This window comes from Oxyura jamaicensis, chromosome 1 (assembly GCF_011077185.1).
Source record: "Oxyura jamaicensis isolate SHBP4307 breed ruddy duck chromosome 1, BPBGC_Ojam_1.0, whole genome shotgun sequence".
Classification (NCBI taxonomy): domain Eukaryota; kingdom Metazoa; phylum Chordata; class Aves; order Anseriformes; family Anatidae; genus Oxyura; species Oxyura jamaicensis.
The window spans coordinates 27,979,793-28,000,145 of NC_048893.1; the positions used below are offsets into that span (position 1 = coordinate 27,979,793).

A 20,353-nucleotide genomic window follows, 5' to 3' on the forward strand; every position below is an offset into this window, starting at 1 on the left:
AATGGAGTTTTTAAGGCCTTGACCGTATTCTTAAGCAGTTTGGTTCTCTTTTCTTCATGACAAGATTTTCATATGATGCTTGCTGCAATGAAATCTGAACTCCCTTTGTAATTTGTGTTTATATAACCATGTTGCTTAATAGCCTCATTACGGACAAGTACCTCTTTGTATTAGGTTCTGTGAAGAAGCAGTCTCTGTCTAAAAGCTTACAATTAAACGATAACAGAAGATGGGTACAGACGAGTGGGATTCCAAGGAAATTATGAGACAGTGTTTGTTGGTAAGCGTGATGGGAGAAGAGACCCTGGAATACTCCATCTTTTTTTTTTTTTTTCCTTTTTTTCTTTTTATATTTTTTTTAAGGAAGAGAGGGAGAGAGATGATGGAAAAGGAAGGTTTTCAAAGGATTGAAAAATAACAAGGGGATGGGTTCTCAGCAGAGAAGAGCAGCTTGGGAGAAAGTACAAAGGCTGTTTCCTGAAAATGTAATTGTCGGTGATAATTGTCAGTGATAGCCTGTCAACATGAGCAGATCAGAACCTCTCGATAAAGAAAGAAAGATGATAGGCCAAGAAGAGCAGAAAGAAATGGCAGTGAAGCTGAATGAGGGACACAAAATAACTGCTGATCCACAGCATTAGGTAGGAAGAGGTCATTAGAGGTCGTGTTGAAAGTAAGGCTCAATGAAAACAGCTGGGGAAAGCCAAGAAGATTGACACCAGGTACTGACTGCAGTCAGGGAGCTTAAAAAGTAGAGGTAGAATAAGATAGCAGGGTAGTTGTGAAAGTAAGTGGGATACAGAAGCCCAACTTTTTTTGTTTGCTTGTTTGTTTTTGTTTCCAAATTAAGGAAGAGGCTACATAACCCCTGAGTTTTTATGAGGGGAGTCAGAGGACAGCAAGAAGCTGATGAAGCCATCAAGAGTGACTGATGGACAGGTCTGGATATTCAAAAGAGGGGTGGGAGGTGAGGATATGTGAAAGAAAGGCTGGAAGAATGACCAGATTTGGGTGATTGTCCACAAATCAAAGCAAGCAGATGTGCATTTGAAGTTCCAGGAGGAGAAGCACTCTGTCAAAGATGGAAAGGACAAGGAGAAAGGGGGGTGGCATTAGCAGGGGAGTGGGAGGGTGAAAGAAGTGAAGAGCCAGGAATGAGGGTCCTCTAGACGGGAGCAGGTTGCTGTAGTCTCTTTGATGTTCGCCTTATCAATGACTGTGCTAACCCATGGCAAAAGAAAGCAATGCCAAGGGTTTCCAACATCAGTGATGTCTATGCAGCAGTTGTCCCAGTGCTTGCGTAGCCGCTATAGTCCCAGTGTGTCAGCAGTGGTCCCAATGTCTTGTAGCCACTATTATATCCAAGTTCAGCAGGAGCTTGAAGAAAAGCAGAATAATATCCATCATTTTCTATTCATTCCTTTTTAACATTATAACAGGATTTTCTGTTCTACTTCCATGTTCTTTTTCTTTCTCTTTCTGTAATGTTACTCTACTAAGAAAAACTACATGTTCTTCATAAGTGACACTCTGTATTTAGAGTATGTTGGGCCAGCAATTTTGATAACTTTCAGACTGAATGATAGCTTTTCAGAACAGTGAAAGTGCAGCTCCTGTGCAATTTGAGAGCACTGCAGTGTTTTATTATCATTATCTCCCATAATGGTGGTATCTTGGTCTGGTGAAGTGACCATTAGGATGAAAGCCAGTAACTTCCAGGTTCTCATTGCAGCTTTGCTGCTAACATCATTGCATGGGTGACCTTGGATGATTTATACAGGCCAACTTTCCAGTTATCCCCAGTTAATTTTAAGCATTCCAAGGACGTTTTGGGCTCCTAGTGTAAGACAATAGTTGACCAATTTCCTAGGGAATGCAGAACTAATAAGTACAGATTATGTTAGTGTGCTAGGTGTGTAGGTGGTAAAACTGATGAAAAATGTTTTGTTTAGCACATTTTTCCAAGTCTTGGCTTCCTGCAGGAAATTTCAACATCTTTTCAGATTTTTCCTTCTTGAGAAACTCAAAATATTATGTGAAAAAAGCTCTGTTTCCTAACCTTTTCTTAAAGATTAGGCCAAGCAGCATTTCAGGATACAAAAATAAGATAGCCAGATTATTGGTCAGCTTGAAAATGTGGGTTTTGTTGGTGGTGGGGTTTTTTTGTTGTTGTTTTGTTTTTTGTTTTTTGTTTTTTTTTGTTTGTTTGTTTTTCTTCCCCAGGCATTTTTTCTGCATAATGTGCCAGTTGAACAAAATGGCTAATAATATAACTTACTTGAAGGATGAGAGAATTAATTAGCTAACGTTTCTAGATTTCTGAAACTCATTACAAATCAGGATTTACCCCCTGTAATTGGCAAGGCTGTGATAAGAAGCCCATAGCTACCCTAGGCAAGCAAATAGCTGTTATAGCCTTTTCAGCTACAGGCTGACGAGACAGTGTGGTGGTCAGCTTTCATTGCTGACGGCAGACTGCAGCCCAAAAGTTTGGAGACAACTGTGACAGATGATTTGGGATGTTCAGATAACCTCATCTTGCCAAGAGATATGTTCATTAAGTTGTCAAAGAACTGAAATGTATGCATTGCCCATCCATCTGGCATATAATTTAAATACAGCTGAATTCCTGACCTCAGATATGATATAAGCATTTCTGAGTAGACGTGACTGATAAATTTGCATAAACAGAGGCTCTTAGAATAAAAATACATTTTAAAAGGAGAGTAAAAAAAAAACACTTCTGAGATCTAGAGATTCATGACAACATTGATAGATGGTAACATACTCAAATAAAAAAAATATTTTACTGAGTACTAAATAATATTTTTAAATGTTTGCACAGAATTTTTAGTACAATTAATAAAGTCTCTCTGTAGCCTGAAGAAAGGTGTCAGCAGTTGAAGTGCCTGAAACTGAGATACCAAATTCATCACGATGAGTTTTCTGAGGGCTGAGTAGATAATCTGCATGATTTTAAATATTAAAAGTCTTTGTCAGGGTAGATATGCCTGCAAAAATGCAAGCTGGCAGTTACACATGATGAAGGCACAGTTGTCTGGGCAATTCCATATCTGGGTTACCAAAAATATAAATAAAAACAAATATTGTTACCTGATTTTATTATATATTTTATTATATATTTTTTTATTTACTTTTGCCAGACAGCAATACCATCATCAGTTCAGTGGATTTCAGCAACACCTAACATCTTAGTATTTGAAAGCCAGTCACACCAATCCGATGCTAGACCCCAAACCTGCAACGCCTGGGTTGTGTGTGCTGACCCTATGGGAACAATAGTGCTGTGGATGCTGCCTGTGTCCCCTGGGAGGCTGTGCAAGCAGCCTAGACACCCCCTGCCCACCCGGCTGTCCGTGGAGCTTCAGCAGACAGGCTGATGGTTTGACTGATAGGCTTGGAGAGAGGTTCTCTGAATGCTGCAGGCTTTCAATGTAGGCACCTAAAGCAGAACCTGAGGTTTGAAGCTGTCAGTACCTCTTCAGTCTTTCTTCAGGTCTCTCTGCAAGAACACTGCCGCTCTCCCAAGGCTGCATCTAGCAGAAGGGAAGAATCATCCCTCTCTATCTGTGCAGAAGGGCTGGTGCATGAATTTAAACTTCTACACAAGCAGATGGCAATATTTTCTTTTCCCCTCCTTTTTCTCGGCATGGAGCTCATCACTCTCTTCAAGTCACGAATCTGGAGATATGTTTATCAAGAGAGCTAATAGCAAACCCTCCCTCTGCTGTACAAGCAGTTTAAAGAGTGATGTATTTCTCACATGCTCATGAGCATGCTGAAAGCCTGCTTTGCTCATGGGCACTTCAGAGCAGGCCCTCGGTAGCTGCTCCTGCCAGTGAGGCTCTTGCAGGCACCCATGTCACAATGTGGGAGGAAATGGCCCTGCCTTCCAGCAGATCACAGAATCACAGAATAGTCTAGGTTGGAAGAGACCTCCAAGATCACCGAGTCCAACCTCTGACCTAACACTAACAAATCTTTCACTAAACCATATCCCTAAGCTCTAAACGTCTTTTAAAGACCTCCAGGGATGGTGACTCAACCACTTCCCTGGGCAGCCTATTCCAGTGACTAACAACCCATTCAGTAAAGAAGTTCTTCCTAATATCCAACCTAGACCTCCCCTGGCGCAACTTTAGCCCATTCCTCCTCATCCTGTCACCAGGCATGTGGGAGAATAGACCAACCGCCACCTCGCTACAGCCTCCCTTCAGGTACCTGTAGAGTGCAATAAGGTCACCCCTGAGCCTCCTCTTCTCCAGGCTAAACAGTCCCAGCTCCCTCAGCTGCTCCTCGTAAGACTTGTTCTCCAGACCCTTCACCAGCTTCGTAGCCCTTCTCTGGACTCGCTCGAGCACCTCCATGTCCTTCTTGTAGTGGGGGGCCCAAAACTGAACGCAGTACTCAAGGTGCGGCCTCATCACAATCCACATGGATTTTAGTAGTTCCACAAGGCAGAGACTTCTGGCAGTGCTCAGGTGAAGAAAATACAGACTTGTAGATAACAGAGGTAAAGGCGTTAGGTTATTTCTGTTCTGGCCATGGTCCTTTAACCACTTCCTCTGCACAAGTACCACCCCACCCTCTGCCCATTTTTTCCTTTCTCCTCCTACAGTTCTTACATGCTTGGAACATTGTGTTCTTGGAGGGCAACAACAGCAGAACTTCTTTGTCCCTGTTAAAAAAAAAAATTAAGTGAATGTAAATCCGTGTCTTGAGCTGTTTGATGCCCCGGTGCTTGCTTCCAGGCATCTTGTGCGAGGGCAGAGCTCATTCCCAGGGGACAACTTCATGGTTTTCCCTGCAAGGACTGCTTAAATCTATAAGCATTTACGGGATCTGGTCTTTATTCCATCTTTGTCATTCAGTGTTAGGGAGGCTCAAGAGCAAGCTGAGAGCACAACAGTGCTCCATGACCCTTGGAGCATGTTCATCGCAGGTCCTTCAGCTCGCAGTGACCACCCCACAGCACCTCCTGCGCAAGCAGCCAGGTGTTCTGGGGTCCCTCTGGTGGCTTCAGGCCGTGCTATGGTTAGGCCTGTTGCACTGCTGCTGCTGAAAGGGCACATTTAAAAAAGGTGGCATGGCAGCTTTTGAAAGCCTCCTGCTGAGTGCAGGCTTGCAACCAAACAGTTCACGCCATGGCTGTAAACCACACACAGCTCACAGGGTGATTCCAGCGGTCTGAGGGGGTGAGCAAGTGCTTCTGTCCTCAGGAACTGAGGTGGGATGAGCACCCCAGCCAGTGGCTGACTAATGAGGATACTCATAGCTTTGTTGTTGTTGCTCAGGCCTCTAAGCCAAGCAGCGCACCGCACCGCAGGAGCTCTCTGAGAGGGACTTGGGGTGCCATGGGCACTGTGAGGTGGGCAAAGGGAGGAACTGTCACAGAAGGAAATGGACAGTGGTTTCCAGTGTGCTGGAGAGGATACGCAGATGGCAGAAGTTTTACCAAAAGCAGGGAGGGTCCCTGGGAGCAGCGTGGATGCTTAGGGGAGAGAGATGGTGTGGAGCAGCTGCAATAGGCATAGGGGTCTTGGGGAAAGGAGCATGGGCAGGCAGGCATGTTGGGTTCAGTGGGAGGCTGCTGGAATGTAACCTTTCATTAATAGGCATCCCTTAAATTAGGTCAGTTTAGACACAGTCAAGGTGTCTTCGGTTTACAGAGGATTTTGAAAGTTACTTAAAAAATAAGAAATACAGCCAGAAAGCTCTTAAGGAGTATGGGGGTCAGTGACAATTGGACCCAGCAATCCCAGCTCTCCCAGGCCAGCTAGCAATGCTGCTGCATACCCCACCAAGGGCAGGACAAGGCAGAAGGAGAATATGGGAGGCCATAGTTCTACGTGTGATTTAGTGCTTTCCCTGCCGCCTCTCTGCGAAATGCTTCTCCTTCACAGAACTCTCAGGGGAGGATGGGAACAGCGTTGTCTCACACCCTCAATGGGATGATTTCTCTCTTCCCTATCCCCCATGTGACACAAGCAGGGAAATTAATATTCCAAACCATTGAGCCTGTTTGGTGAATCTAGCACGTCATTATTTAAGATGACTGTGATTTTTTAATTGTATTTTTTTAATTGACTCCATCTAACTCAGCATTTGAAAAACCTTGAAGATCATATTATGTGCACTAGCACAATTAATATGTTTGTTGCGAGGACCCCAGTCATAAAATGTGTATATCCAAGGCCATTGTGGAATTAAGACTTAAGGTCATTTAAGCGACTCTGCATGTGAATAAATAACATTCAGCCTCCTGATGCCCAAAAAGTATCCAGGCAAAGCCCACAGAATCGAGGCTTTCAGCACAACACTGCCCTCTGGAGCATTCTGAATCACTCTCATCACAAGCCAAACAAAGGACATAAAGGAGAAAAATAGAAAAAGGCCTTGGTCTCCAATGTAAAAATGAATAGAACAGTGCAATGAGTAATGAAAGCAGCTATACTGCAAAAGCAATGGAAATATAAAGACATTCATCCCCGTCACAAATACCAACAAACATTTTTCAACATTGAATGGAAAGCAGAAAGAAATTGAGAATTTAGAACAGACCTGGAGAGAATGGCACATAATAACAAAAATGCTTTTTAATTTTGCTCAGAGGTCTTGGCAGAATTCTAACAAAGAAAAATCAACAAGCTATTGGGAAGGAAAAAAATAATTTGCTCTCTCAAAAATCTATTTTAGATGCAGATCTTTTACTGCTAGGCATCCTTTCACATTTTGGTAGTGTTTGTGTCAATGCAAATATGATATGTTACCTTGTGCTGTCAAGAGCTTACCAAAATAAACCTCATCAACAAGGCATTAAATAATAATATCACCTTTCCCTGAAATTTTGATATTCTCTGTGATGTACTTATGCATATTTTTAAAAGAACATAAATTATTGATTCCTTCCTTCCATCAAACCTGTCTAACCAGTGAAGTGTATATAGAATGCAGTCCTGTACTAAGCTCTGTTAAAGAACAATCTACAACACGTAATTGAAAGCATGGGCTTGACAGAAGTGAATTTCTTGAATTTATTAAAGGCCTAATCTTGCAAATACAACCTATAAGCAGCAACAGCTCATCGTTGCTGATCCTTCTGATAGCAGATATTATTGTCAATAATACATGTGTGCAGAATTGGATTCAAGGATGTAAGAACAACATTCCAACACCAGCTTCCCAACACAGTATGTTTCAGCTAAACAGAATCATGGAAAAGCTGAGGTTGGAAAAGACCTCTGGAGATCATCTAGTCCAAACACCAGCTCAATGAATGGTCAGGTAGAAGAGGTTGTTCAAGGCCACATCCAATCAGCTTCTGTGCTTGCAAGGCTGGAGAGTCCACAACCTGTTAGGGCAATTTGCGCTAGTGTTTGACCACCCTCACAACGAAGATTTTTCTTCTCTCATTTTTACAAGGTATTTTCTGTATTCTGATTTGTGCCTGTTCCCTCTCATCCTGCCACTGAAGATGGGAGGACCTGTCTTCTTTATTTCCCCAACTGGGCATTTATTTGTGCCAATAAGGACCCACTTTAAGCAGTCCGAGCTCAGCAGTCCCAGCCCTCAGCCTCTTCCCATATGTCAGGTGGACAAAGCCCTTAATTTTCTTTGTGGTCCTTTGCTGGACTCACTCCAGTGTGGCTTTGTCCCTGTTGTACCAAGTGGTCCGGCACTGGACCCAGCACTCCAGATGGATCTTGTTGGCACTGAGCAGAGGGTAGGGATGCCAGTGCTTGACCTGATGACCAGATGCTGTAGGCTTTCTTTGCCAGAGGGACACATTGCTGGCCTGTGTTCAATTTGGGGTCCACTAGGACCCCAAGGGCCTTTTCTGCAAAGCTGCTTTACAGGCAGCCCCCAGCCTGTGCCGATGCATGGGGCTATTCCTCCCGAGAGGAATTCATAGTGCAATTAAACATCATCAGGATAGTAGCTGCCAATGAAATGAGCTGAAATAATGACTGGGGAATAAATGACTTGTGTTGCTGTAGTTGAAAGAAAGGTTATTTGAATACCAGTAGACTAAGGGGAATGGATTGCAACAAACAGAAATGGCAAGAAAAGGGAAACAGCCATCCCCTGTTGAGTGAACGTCTGATCATAGAAACAGAGCTCCTGGATGATTCACTTAGGGCTTGATCTAGTAGCTGTTTAAGCCAGAGAGATTTTCCCCAAGGTTTTGGGACACAGTGAATGAAACCCAAATGTATCATGAAGAAAGGAAGAAGTTGCATAACATTTTTTTTCTATCCTGCTAATAACAGGCAGGCAGCAGAGTAAGCTTCTACAAACAATGGGAAATTCTGAAGACATCTCATAAACTGAATTTAGAATACTAAAATGTAAAAATGCCAAGTACAGCTTTAGTTAGCCTCAGTGGTACCTCTGCAATGCAAACAATTAATTATGCACATGAATGTTTGCAAGACTGGTACATATATGGGGAAGGATATTCAAAGTAAATGATAACACATATTCTATTGTCCTCTCTTCATTACTTAGGGAATAAAATCTAGTTTGGATTTAAATACGTTTGAGTGTTTTATGGAGTTGACCACTGTGCAAAAACTGAAGAGGATTGATTATACATTTTATCCTATGAGGCTAGTTATGCAATATTTACGCTAACATTGCAGTATATAACAGAAAGTAACAGTTATCAGACTTCATCCGTAGTGCAAGTGTTTAATAGTTTAATAACATGTTTAATTTCACTTCAGATCCAAACAGATAACATGGGAGCAGCTTGGCTGTGCATGAAAAAGTCTCTTAAAGATGGTTTTTCCCTTTAAAACTGACTTTTCCAAGCACATGAAATTTTAAATTTATGAGGCAGAAGCTGGAATTCAAGTAACTTTTGCTCTTCGCTGTAAAAACTTGGAATAAAATGTTTTCAGAACATGTGTCCTGGTTGGGTGTGAGATAGGGTTTGAATTTAGGGTAATGGATTAGGGCTGCTCTTGGAAGATAATTTATGAAGCAAATTTGTCCATTCATACCTTCCCAAAAGTAGAAGTAGATCACAGAAATCTGAGATGTTTGTTTTTCATTTCAATATTTTATTAGAAAATCTAAATTTCTTATACAGCATTCAAAAGTTTACTTAATTCACTCTTTAGTAAATAATTAATCTTAAAACACTGGATGGGAGGACAACCTGATCTCTGTCCAAGGTGAAGAGCTCTTTGCCTCCCATGCTCCCTGTGCAAAGCCCTGTATATTCCGTGTACAGATGCACTGTAGGAAAGATAAACTTCTTATTTCTGAGTGTCCTTACAGAAAAATAAATAAATAAATAAATGACAAAGTAGAAAACAGTGATCAGAAATCACCGTGGGACTTACTTTGTTTCTTTGCATTGATTATACAAGTATTTCTGTATCATCCAGACACATTTTAGTGTACGACAACTTTTTTACTTGAGATCTTTAGGATGATTTCTACTTTAAATACCTTCAGATATAAAATCTTTAAAGCATTCATTGATAGTTTTGTATGGCCAAATTTGTCTTAAGTCAGGCTTTCTAAGTGATAGCATTGTTATCATCGTCTAATCTTTAAAGGAGCTGAAGGTCTTGTCCTCAAGGATATCAGTTTAACTCCAGCTCTGTGTATGTATTTAGCTAACTCAGAGGACATGATATGGCTCATAGTGATTAATAACTATGGTCTTCAGAAGCTGGCATCTTCACTGAGGTCTACTGTATATCTAATTGAATTGGCCCCACTGAATTTAATCTTGAGATCCCTAACACACAAAAGAATTAAGTACAATTTTAAGTATAGTTATTAAATTATACTTCAATTTGACTAGGAAATATGGGCATGCAACACTTCAGTGACATGAGATGAAAGATTAATAATAACCCCATACAAAACAACTTAAAACTTCATAAATAGAATGGCAATGTTTAGAAAAGAGAACAATTATTTAAATATTTACAAAATACAGGCTAAGAGCAAGTCCTTATTCATTTTAAGTCCTCTGATATTAGTGAAATCAATATACAGTTGGGGATTGAGACTATCATCTAGGCACACTGCCAGCAAAGTGAATGACTCTTTACCCTTGACTTCAGTAATATGAAGTAGAGAACCAAAATGACTATCGAGATGCCTGTAATTCAGACACTGGAAAGCCTGAATATAAGGCACATATGTCATACATGTTGATTCAGTGGAGTGGCAACATACCCTTAGAGGATATATCAAATTAACAAGAAGGGTGCGCCTACTCAGAGTTTGTAGACCTAGAACATCTACAAACTAAACAAAGTAAATAAAAGCTCACTATTAAGATACAGTGGGCACAGAAACCCTCTTCTGACCTTCAGCACCAGGAGGCTTTCCTGTCTAGTCAAGATCCAGAACACAAAATCCTCTCCTGAGGATTTTAAAACAGGACTCTGGGAATAATTAGAGATCTGATAATTTAATCCCTCCTCAAGCTGAAGGAATTCAAACCTTCAGTTGTTTCATGCCACTGGACTACGACATAATCTGTTGAAATGGAATCATTGTTTGATCAGTGCTGTGAGACTGATGAAATCGAAAAGAAAGCAAACGTGGAGGAAGTTGATGTTATAGCCCAGTGAATATACCTCTTTGCTCAGAGGTATTGCTTTCCTGATAAACAGACTCCTGTATTGTTGCTGATAATCTTGGACCAGTGTCTGCAACAAAAAGCATTTATGCTTCTAAAGATTTACTCAAGATACAAACTGACTAGCCTGGTATTGATATCAGAGCAGATAAATGAACAATCGGAAAAAAATAAAAATAAAAATAAAAAATCAATTATTCCTAAAAATGGGATTCGTGATAGGACTAAGGAATGGTTAATGAATGATTAGTGCCAATCAAAAAAGTTTTAATTGACCTATAAATAGAGATTTCAATATTTCTGATTACATTACAAATGTAATCATTAAAAGCAATATTGAGGATATAACATACTTAGACTTCTGTGCATCATTTGACCTAGACCTGTACAGCTTTCTGCTTAAGAAACAGAATACAAAAATAACTGATTAAAGCTATTGAAAACTAGGTAAGTGACTGAACTCAGCCTGAAACTGTAGTCTGGGAATCTGCATCAAATAGGATTTTTTTTAATGGGGGCCTTCAAGGATTTGTTCTTGGCCTCAGATGATTTCATTTTTTTTTATCATTGACCTGGAAGAAAAAAAAATCATGACTGAGAAAGTTTACAGAAATTGAAGAGGCAGTGAATAATGAGGCTGACAGATCACTGATACAATTCAGATTGTGCTTTTGACCAGGCACAAACAAACACTATACATCTTTCTTCAGCTGAAGCTGTTCTTGAAGAACAGGAACTGCATGCTAACCAACAGTCATTGCAAGGATGACTTGATGTCCTGGTAGATATCAGCCAGATGTAGGCTTCTGGTGCACAAGTGTGGCTGAAGGAGCCAAATGAAATCCTTCAGTACACAAATAAAGCAGTGTGAACAGTAGTAAAGGGGCTGTGTCACTCCACATCGGGGACTGATGTGACTGCCACCAGACAACTGTGACCAGTTTCTGTCCTGGTGAATGCTGAAAAGCCGATCAAGATTTCGGGAAGCCCACAGCAGCACTTAAAAGAAAGTCATGAAAACACTATTTAGCTTGAAAGACTAAAAGGACTGTTTATTTGGGGTTGCTGTTTAATCCCATCTGGGAAAGAAAAAATCATTTCGCTGAAAGATCAGCCTGATATAGGCCAGCAGAAAGGCTGATGAAACAGTGACTCTACCACAAGTCCTTTGTGGCTTGGTGGTATGTGTGCAGAGAGGGTTAGGACTGTGGTGCCTCAGTGCTGGGCCCTGTTGGAGTTAGTGGTTCTGCACTTGTTCCTCTGGCAAAAGCTTATAAGGACAGGCAGTCTGAATTAAAGAATGGATCCCATGACTCGGCTGCTGTCACTGCTCTGCAGTGCCAGGTGGACAAGAGGAAGAGAGAAGGTCAGGTTAGATAATCACCTTACAGTCTTGGTGCTTATCTGAACCTTATGTTTATCATATCCTACCTTAATCATTTGTATCAGCAGAACTAGTTTCTAGCCTCATTAAAACAAAATGTCCTAAAACATTTAATATTTATCACATCTAGTCAAGCAACAATTCCCGGGGAAACTGCATTTTTCCATTATATTTCAACACCAAGTCTAGAAGTGCACCAGCTTGCAAAAATGAGGATGGGGGAAAATCCTAATTAAATTTTTCTATTAAAATAACTTAGTCCTTAGGGAGGACTAAGAGTGTTAAGGTGTGGACAACAGGTTATTATGACTAAAAGGGCAGAGCTGTCACCATTTGTTAGCTTGTAAGTGACAAAAATGCAAAAGATAGCATTTTTAATGCAGTAACCCACTGAAAGCAACCCTGCTTTTACAGGGCATTTCCCATGCAGGCTGCCTTCCAATCCATGCAAGCCAGATGAAAGTTTGAGCACTAAATATTACCAGGTGAAATGAATTTGCACAGTAATTGACCTCCTGCAACATGTCACTAATACAGTGTCCTTTCCCCTGGCTGTGGCCTCTGATAGAAGTTTTGGAAGAATATTAACCTGGCTGTATATTATTTTCTGGTTCATTAAATATAATAGCAATTCTGGCAAAGCTTTTTGTTGATGAGAGAGGTTTGGCCTCCACAAGAAAACGTTGTCACAATAGTAGATGCTATATCCTTATCTAATTTACTTACAGCCAATACAATTTTGAACAGAGATATTAGATGGCAAAACCACAAAGGATAATTTATAATTTGCAGCCTACAAAACTATCTCAGCCCTCAACCACCTGCTTTGCCTCTATTCCCAAACATTCCTGCAATCCCAGACACCTTTAATGGGTTCTCTGTTGCATATCAGCCGTTGGCTCCTCTTCCTCTGCCATTAGGACAAACTATTTTGTTCTAAAGGTTTAATTCTCCTTTGCCAACAGGATTCTAAGGGAGGAAAAAGCTTCTCGTCCTTTTGGTGTTTTCACTCCCATACTTCAGAAAGACCCTATAAACAAAAGGGTCCAAATGTATGATTTCAGTGTTTCATCCAGTCTTAAAGCATCTGCTGTTGCCCTCAAAGTATCTCTCTCAGGCTGTTTGTCACTGTCCTGGTCTGACTGGCGGTGACAGTTCACCTTATCACCCTGCAGATATTTACTCAGTAGTTCAATGTATTTTTCCCTGGCATACTAATAAAACACCTGCATTTATACAAGACCTTTTATCCCAAAAGATTTCAACGAGCTCTGCAAGTTATAAATTTACAGCAGTACTGTACAGGTAATGTAGCTTTCAGTTCAGTACAAAAGGCAGTATCCAAAATCTGGAAATCCTGGTATTTTAACAAGTGACTGCTGAACACAGAATTAAAGCAGATGTTTGCACATTTTGGAGGGTTAGTCTCAGGTACAGAGCTAGATTAAATTCCCTGCTGAACCCACACCCAAAAAACTCACTCAGGTTTCCTGGGGACTTTGGGTAAGGTGCTGGTGCCCAGATCCACAAAGTATCTTTTCACCTGACATGGGACTTCTGTGGAGCCGAAGCAATGAATTTCAGCAGTGTAGGCCTCCAAGCTATACCTGGCTCCTTAGTAAGGCTGTCAACACCTGCATTTTTGTGTTTGTGGTGATGAAAAATTTTCAGTAATACCAGTATTTGGCATACCCAGAATCTCAGCCATTGCCTGGACTGAAAAGTTTAATGTTTATTACATGCCCTTACCCCGTCAAGACACACATTAAGTGTCCCTACTTAAGTCCTTGTTAGGTCAACTCCATGAAGCAGGCTTAGGTCAAGCTTAAGGCTGAGTGGCAGCAGTTTAGCTCAGTCTGGATAGAGAGGCTGGAAGGAAATTGCTGTGCCATTGAGCAGATCCGTAGAGGTGAAGGGCTGAGGAAGAAGGACCTTGAGTTGCAGTGCAGAAGACATCCCCCCTCAGTCCAGACACACCATTCATGCCTCACCCATTAAAAAATATAAAAATAAAAAACTCAGCTTTCTTTCTCTGACTAGGAGGCTGCATTATACAGTAGCATTCAAAGTCAGGATTATTTCCAAGCTTAAACACCTAACATATTTAGGATCAGACCTGGCCTCCATCAAATACATATCTAAAATAAGCAGTCACTTTTTGAATTTTGGCCTCAGTAGCAAAAGTAAGATTTGGATGACACCAAGTTAGAAAATACAAACCTTTATATTGGATTTATGTCACAAGCCAAATGCAAATTATTACTGTTCCTCATTTTCAGTTACCTCTGGCTATTTAATCCATCCTCCACTAATTCTCTTCTGCATTATTGGTCTGGAATTTAGTCTACATGATGAGAATCATTTAGTTGATAGCACTTTAAACTCATCTATAAACAGCTTTTGATGACTAATATGCATTTTTCTGTTCCTGCAATAAATTTGTTTCAAGCAAAAGGAGACTGTTTGGAAACACCTTACATTTCCTGGTAAATCAACTATTTAATATTTAATTTCAAGCTGTACTGGGAAAGCAAATCTAATTTTTTCTCAGGCTCACATCAGAAGGGAAAAAAGTACAATAGCTGCAGAAAAATAGACAGAATTTGTATTATTTCAATATGGATATATGTCTTCTCAAGCCATAAAAAGAATAATTTTATATGGCTTTTTTTACATTTTTCCATCTTAAAAGACAGCCACTTTAGATTCATTTAATTTGAATTCCTACATGACCTCTGCAAAAATAGAGAATGAATAACCAAATGGAAAATGCTTTTGCTTACTCCCAGCCCTGGAAGTGATTCATTATTTAAAGCATTACCATTAAAAATGAACCATTTCACAGATAACAAGAAACAGGTAATTCTTTTACAGGCATCCTTACAACTACAGAAAATGTGAATATTTGTATACTTGTATGCTTTTGAGAGGAATCCTCAGTAATATACACATAAAGAGACATGACAGATGTCTTCTATCCTAAATTTTTTATGCCATTCTCATGCTAAATGGCATTAGACTTTAGCATACTTCTCTTTAATATTCTTCTTTTTGTGCTGTACCCAGTTTGCTTCTGCAGTCAAAACCAAAAAGGCCCCCAGCTTCCACAGCTGCTTCTGCTATTCAGTATTACAAAATCACACTACTGCCACTTAGTGATACTGGATTTTACCTTGCTGTTTGATCCTGCCCAAGGACAGAGTGCATAATTGTCCTGTTCAGCCACGTATGAAGCAATCTGGCCCACAGAGGTTGTACTGAGTATATTTTGTGTTACTGTCACAAGCTCTGTCATCAATACTTTCTTACTTGGCTGCATGCAGTTGATCCAGGCAAAAACTCTTCAAGGAGCAGCAAACACCACCTGGGGCAGAGAAGTCCTGTCAAACCAAAATATTCTTTCCTTGCCTATCCACAAAGGCAGAAGCTGTGGTGAGGGAGGATTCCTGATGCACAGGGGCTATGCCAGGAGTGCACATGCAGGTGCAGTAATGGGAGATGGCTGGGGTATGATCAGCATCCAAGAGGGGCAGTAGATCTAAACCACACCATCCAGGTCATTTGGCTGATCACTTTGAGTTTTTTCATCATCCTTGGGATCTCTGTGTTCTAGTCAGAGTGCACAGTAGAGAATTGCATTTGTTAAAATAGTTCTTGAAGCAGACAAGAATTTCAAGCAAACTGCAGACTTAGAGCTTGCCATTAATATTTTCAAAAGGTAATGACTCAGCTCAGTCTTATCACAATTCTGTTGCAAATTCAGATTTCCATCTTTGTTTCTGCTGACTTCAAGCAAAGATTTTGCTACTAAAATGAGACTGTGTTTTCTGATACAGGCCCTTGCTTCACGCCAGTCAAGCTTTTGTGCCAGTGGAGTTGCAGGATTTTCTGTGCTGTTCTGAGTATATTAGGAATGTATACAGGATATTTAGTACTCAGAAAGTACCAGATCAGTTCAGAACGACCTTATCTACTAAGTGAGGATCAACCCCAAGATTAATACCATGCATAGTTGTATGTGCTCTGTGCCCCATGAGGGCCTGGTTTTATTGCTTTATGACACTTCCCGACCACAACTTCTACATTTGCCAACTAACAACCAATAATCCTTACAGCCACATTTTTTTTCATTTACATATGCAAGACTATCATGCATAAAAGCCTACAGCATTCTGTAGATAATTTTAAAGAAAATCCCCTTTCCTTGGAATTCAGTCAGTATGCTGAGCTCTTTTGGCACTTTATCCGAAGGTTGAGATACAGGGTCGTATTTTTAGCTTTCAGTCCAAGTCAAAGAGGCTTACTCATTCTAAGTGGCTGTTTGTGCTCTTCACCGTGAAGTATGAGTGATTCATGGGTTTAGTCCACTTGGGCTCATTTACAGTAATGCTGTACAGAAGCATAGTTTCTTGGTGTAATGAATTTCTCTCTCTTCTCAATAGTTTAATTTGACCGACGTAATTGCTGGGCTTTCTATTAAGCAAAATAGAAGTACAGATCATGCATTCTAGTTATTCATAGGATTCTCGTCTCAGATGAGGAGTACTTAATCAAGTTATTATTCAGGTAAATACTACATGTACAAAAGTGACTTTCAGTCTACCAGCTGGAATTGGCGTGAAGGGGGATTTTTCAGCTCATTTTCATAGTTGCACTGATGAGTTTGTCAGAGTTCAATCAGGAGAGTTATCCACATTCCTACAACTGCATTGCTATTCTCTTTCACAGTTTTGTCTCATTCTGTCGTGGTAAAACATTAAAGACAGTGCCCTGTTTATCAGCAGGAGTTTTGTCTTTGCTCTTCAAGGGGCATTTTCACTAATCCAAGCAAAAAGTTTCCCACTCACAGTCTGCAAGTTGTATGCTTCCTTACCATTTGATGAGAAAACTAAGTTTTGACATTATTTCTTTCTGTAACTTTGAAAAATGTGTTTCTTTGTGCACAATAGCTGGTGCCATCACAGTGTATAACATTCTGGGCCCTATCCCAAACATCTGATACGTTAGTGCCAGTCAATAGCCTGCCCTCCCATACTATTTCCTTTCACTTCTTATGAAGGTAACTCAAGGCCATTGCCTCAAGCAATTTTTACAGTGAATAAAACTGACTATAGAGCAGTCAAGGACTGCAGAGTATTTACGTAACATCCTCTATATTTCTTGATAACCTCATACTTTTTCAGTAGCTCCTTATTAAGGCATGAAATCATTTGACATTTTGCCTGGTTAATCAAACAACAGGAGGTAATCTGTGAAAGCATCATTCTTGATTATCGCCACAGTACACTGGTAGGGTTGTTACAATTACTTTGGAAGTAAAACTTCCTCTGGGGAACTCAGAGTCAGTCAACTGCCAGTCACATCTTTCCGTAACTTAAGCCACATAATTAGTTCCTCTTAAAGGCTCGTATTTCATACTGGCTTCTCCTTCAATTAAATGTATCCATTCAAAGCAGATACTTTATCAGCTATTCAATTGTTGGGAAGTAAGTGTGATGCAGATCATATTTCTATTCAAATTAACATGGTTCAATATTTGAAGTATTTTGTGGTCAGATTATAGAGACAGCTGGAGGAGTTTATACCAAAATGCCTACAGATAGCTTTAGTTTTCTGTTAGAGCTTCTTCAATGACACAAATTAAATTTATTTTAGCTACTAATAATATCACACCATATGATACTGTGTTAAATGTTATGCTTGATCTCCTTTATCTTTAAAAATGCACAAGGATACAGCATATAAAATGCAAGAAAAGGGTAAAGGGGGATGATAGTTCACAAATCAGCAAGGTTTTGTAGTTAAGGCTATCTGGTTAGCTGTTTTACTATGCAGCTTACACATCCACAGTGTGAAGCACAGAAGTGTCATCTACTTTTTGACACAACTTAAAGACGTTGGCCTAAGTTATGCAAAGAGTGTGTGGGGGTTCATAGCAAGAGTGAAATGACATATGAAAAACTGTTACTATTAAGTTGCACATTTGCTGTTCTGCACTTTGTATGTCAATAGTGGAGGCTCTGTGCATCAGCCCTCACCTTCACTGAGGAGGTTACCAGAGCAGCTTCTGAGAACCCAGCCAGACAGCCTGGCTCTGCTGTCTGAGCACAACCATCCTACTTTCATATTGAAAGGGTTGTTAGGCATTGGAGTAGGCTGCCCAGGGAAGTGGTTGAGTCACCATCCCTGGAGGTCTTTAAAAGACGTTTAGATGTAGAGCAGAGCTTAATGATATGGTTTAGTGGCGGGCTTGTTAGTGTTAGATCAGAGGTTGGACTCAGTGATCTTGGAGGTCTCTTACAACCTAAATGATTCTGTGATCCTCTCTGATTCGCTCTGCACCCACTATAGATGCTCCACTCTGCTGTTCACAAAGTTCCTCTAATGCACTAAAGAACACATTTAATAGTCTTTCTTTCTCCTTGCCTCATCTCACGCCAAAATTATCTAAGGATTTCTTTTGACTAACAAAATGTTTGCTTATGTTCAGAAGGGCTAAAATAATTCCTCTCTGTTTCTTCTTGGTTGTGTCATTGAATTTAGCCTTGTTTCACAGTGGTGCCTATACAATACCAGTATTACACGTAACCCTGTGAACTCATTTAGGGAACATCTTGTTTAAAGAGCTGAGATGTTTCTTTCATTCTCTGCTACAAGCCACTAAGAATAAATCCTATTAAAAGTAATGCAAATTGCTATCGTTAAGAAGATAATCCTGTTTGGCCTACATAGAGTTCACATTTTTCTCCAGCAAAACATTACAGATTCTTGGTTTGTTCAGCAAGAAGCACATTCTCCTGTTGCTGATAAATAACACACTACCTTCTTTTTTATTTTATACCTACCCTCAAAATATCATTGTTTTCTGCAAAACAACTATAAACCCCATAATCAACCTAGTAGAGTTTATAGGTGAGAGTTATCTGAAGCAGGGATCACTGGTACCCTGTATATGTGGTCTTTCACTGACCTGGGCAAATTTGCACACATTCACTATACCCAAAGTACCCAGCACATACGTTAATTCTAATAATATATTATACTGTGTATTATACAGTCATTCATACTGAGATATTGTCAGTGGGGAAATGACAGCAGATCCTACGACAAAAGAATTTTAGGTTCCAAAACAATGATTATATGGAAGATAGCACTGTCTGTCTAAATGAAATCTGAAAGACTGGCATCCCATAATCACAATTCATAGTCCTAAAAATATCATGCTGTCCTTTCTGAAAGTAATATAACCATCATATTAACTTACTCTGAACATACTAATGGAGGGTTTGACTTGGAAATGGAATAGATCAAACAGAGAAGTGATCTGCACGTACTTCAAACATTAGTCCAAAAGTCACCATTTTTACCAGAACATGCAGTTTTATTTGGAAGCAGAAGACTTCAGCTGATGCCCAAAGCACAATATTAAATGAAAAGCTGGAAGATTATTTAACATCACCTGCATAGTGTTTCATGTGTGGTTCAAGATAGCTTTGTCAATAATGTGTGCAGTGCTAGTCAACGTGATCTGGAAGATGGCGCAGAGCGCACCCTCAGCAATTCTCTTGATGACACAAAACTGAGGGGAGTGGTGCATACACCAGGAAGTTGTGCTGCCACCTGGAGGGACCACAACAGGTTGGAGAAGTGGGCTGATAGGAATCTCATGAGGTTCAACAAGGAAAATCACAAAGTCCTGCACCTGGGGAGGAACAACCACACACACTGGTACAGGCTGGGGCCAACTGACTGGAAATCAGCTATGTAGAAAGGGACCCGAGGGTGCTGGTGGACACCAAATTTAATACATGCCAACAACATGCCCTTGCATCAGAGACTAATGGTATCCTGGGCTGCACTGTCATCAGGCTGTGGGAGGTGATCCTTCCCTTCTACTCAGCACCAGTGAGGCCACACCTGGGGACAGACTGCTCTGGATGGTCCTGCTTGAGCAGGGGGCTTGGAGCAGATGGTCCCTTCCAACCTCAACAATCCTGTAATTCTGTGAACCAAAACTCTATTACTATGGTTAGAGATAGTCGAGAACAGAGTTTTGATGACTTCTGCAAAGATTCAGTATTTTATTCAGTGATTGTGATATGTGTCCACTTTACTTTAAAACAAAAGTGTGAGTTTGATCTATTTTACGACCATAAAAAAAAAAAAAAAAAAAAAAAAACAGGAGAAGCAGTGGCTTTCCTTGGGTGCCATAAGTGCTGTGGATCACAAGAAAAATTGCTGACAGTTTTGCACTTCTTCCTGGCTAGACTGAGACTGTCCCAGAAGCAGTGGGAAGCTCATGCATCCTACCTCTTAGTAAAACTTACATTTTTCATGCC

The 20,353-nt window shown here is 40.4% G+C and overlaps 1 long non-coding RNA gene across 1 annotated transcript; it reads left to right on the forward strand.

The window, feature by feature from the left end:
• Positions 1–4,444: 4,444 nt before the first annotated feature.
• LOC118170206 lies at positions 4,445–14,031 on the forward strand. The gene is made up of 2 exons (XR_004752574.1): positions 4,445–5,055; positions 5,194–14,031. It is a non-coding gene; the product is annotated as an uncharacterized LOC118170206 (long non-coding RNA).
• The last annotated feature ends 6,322 nt before the right edge of the window (positions 14,032–20,353 follow it).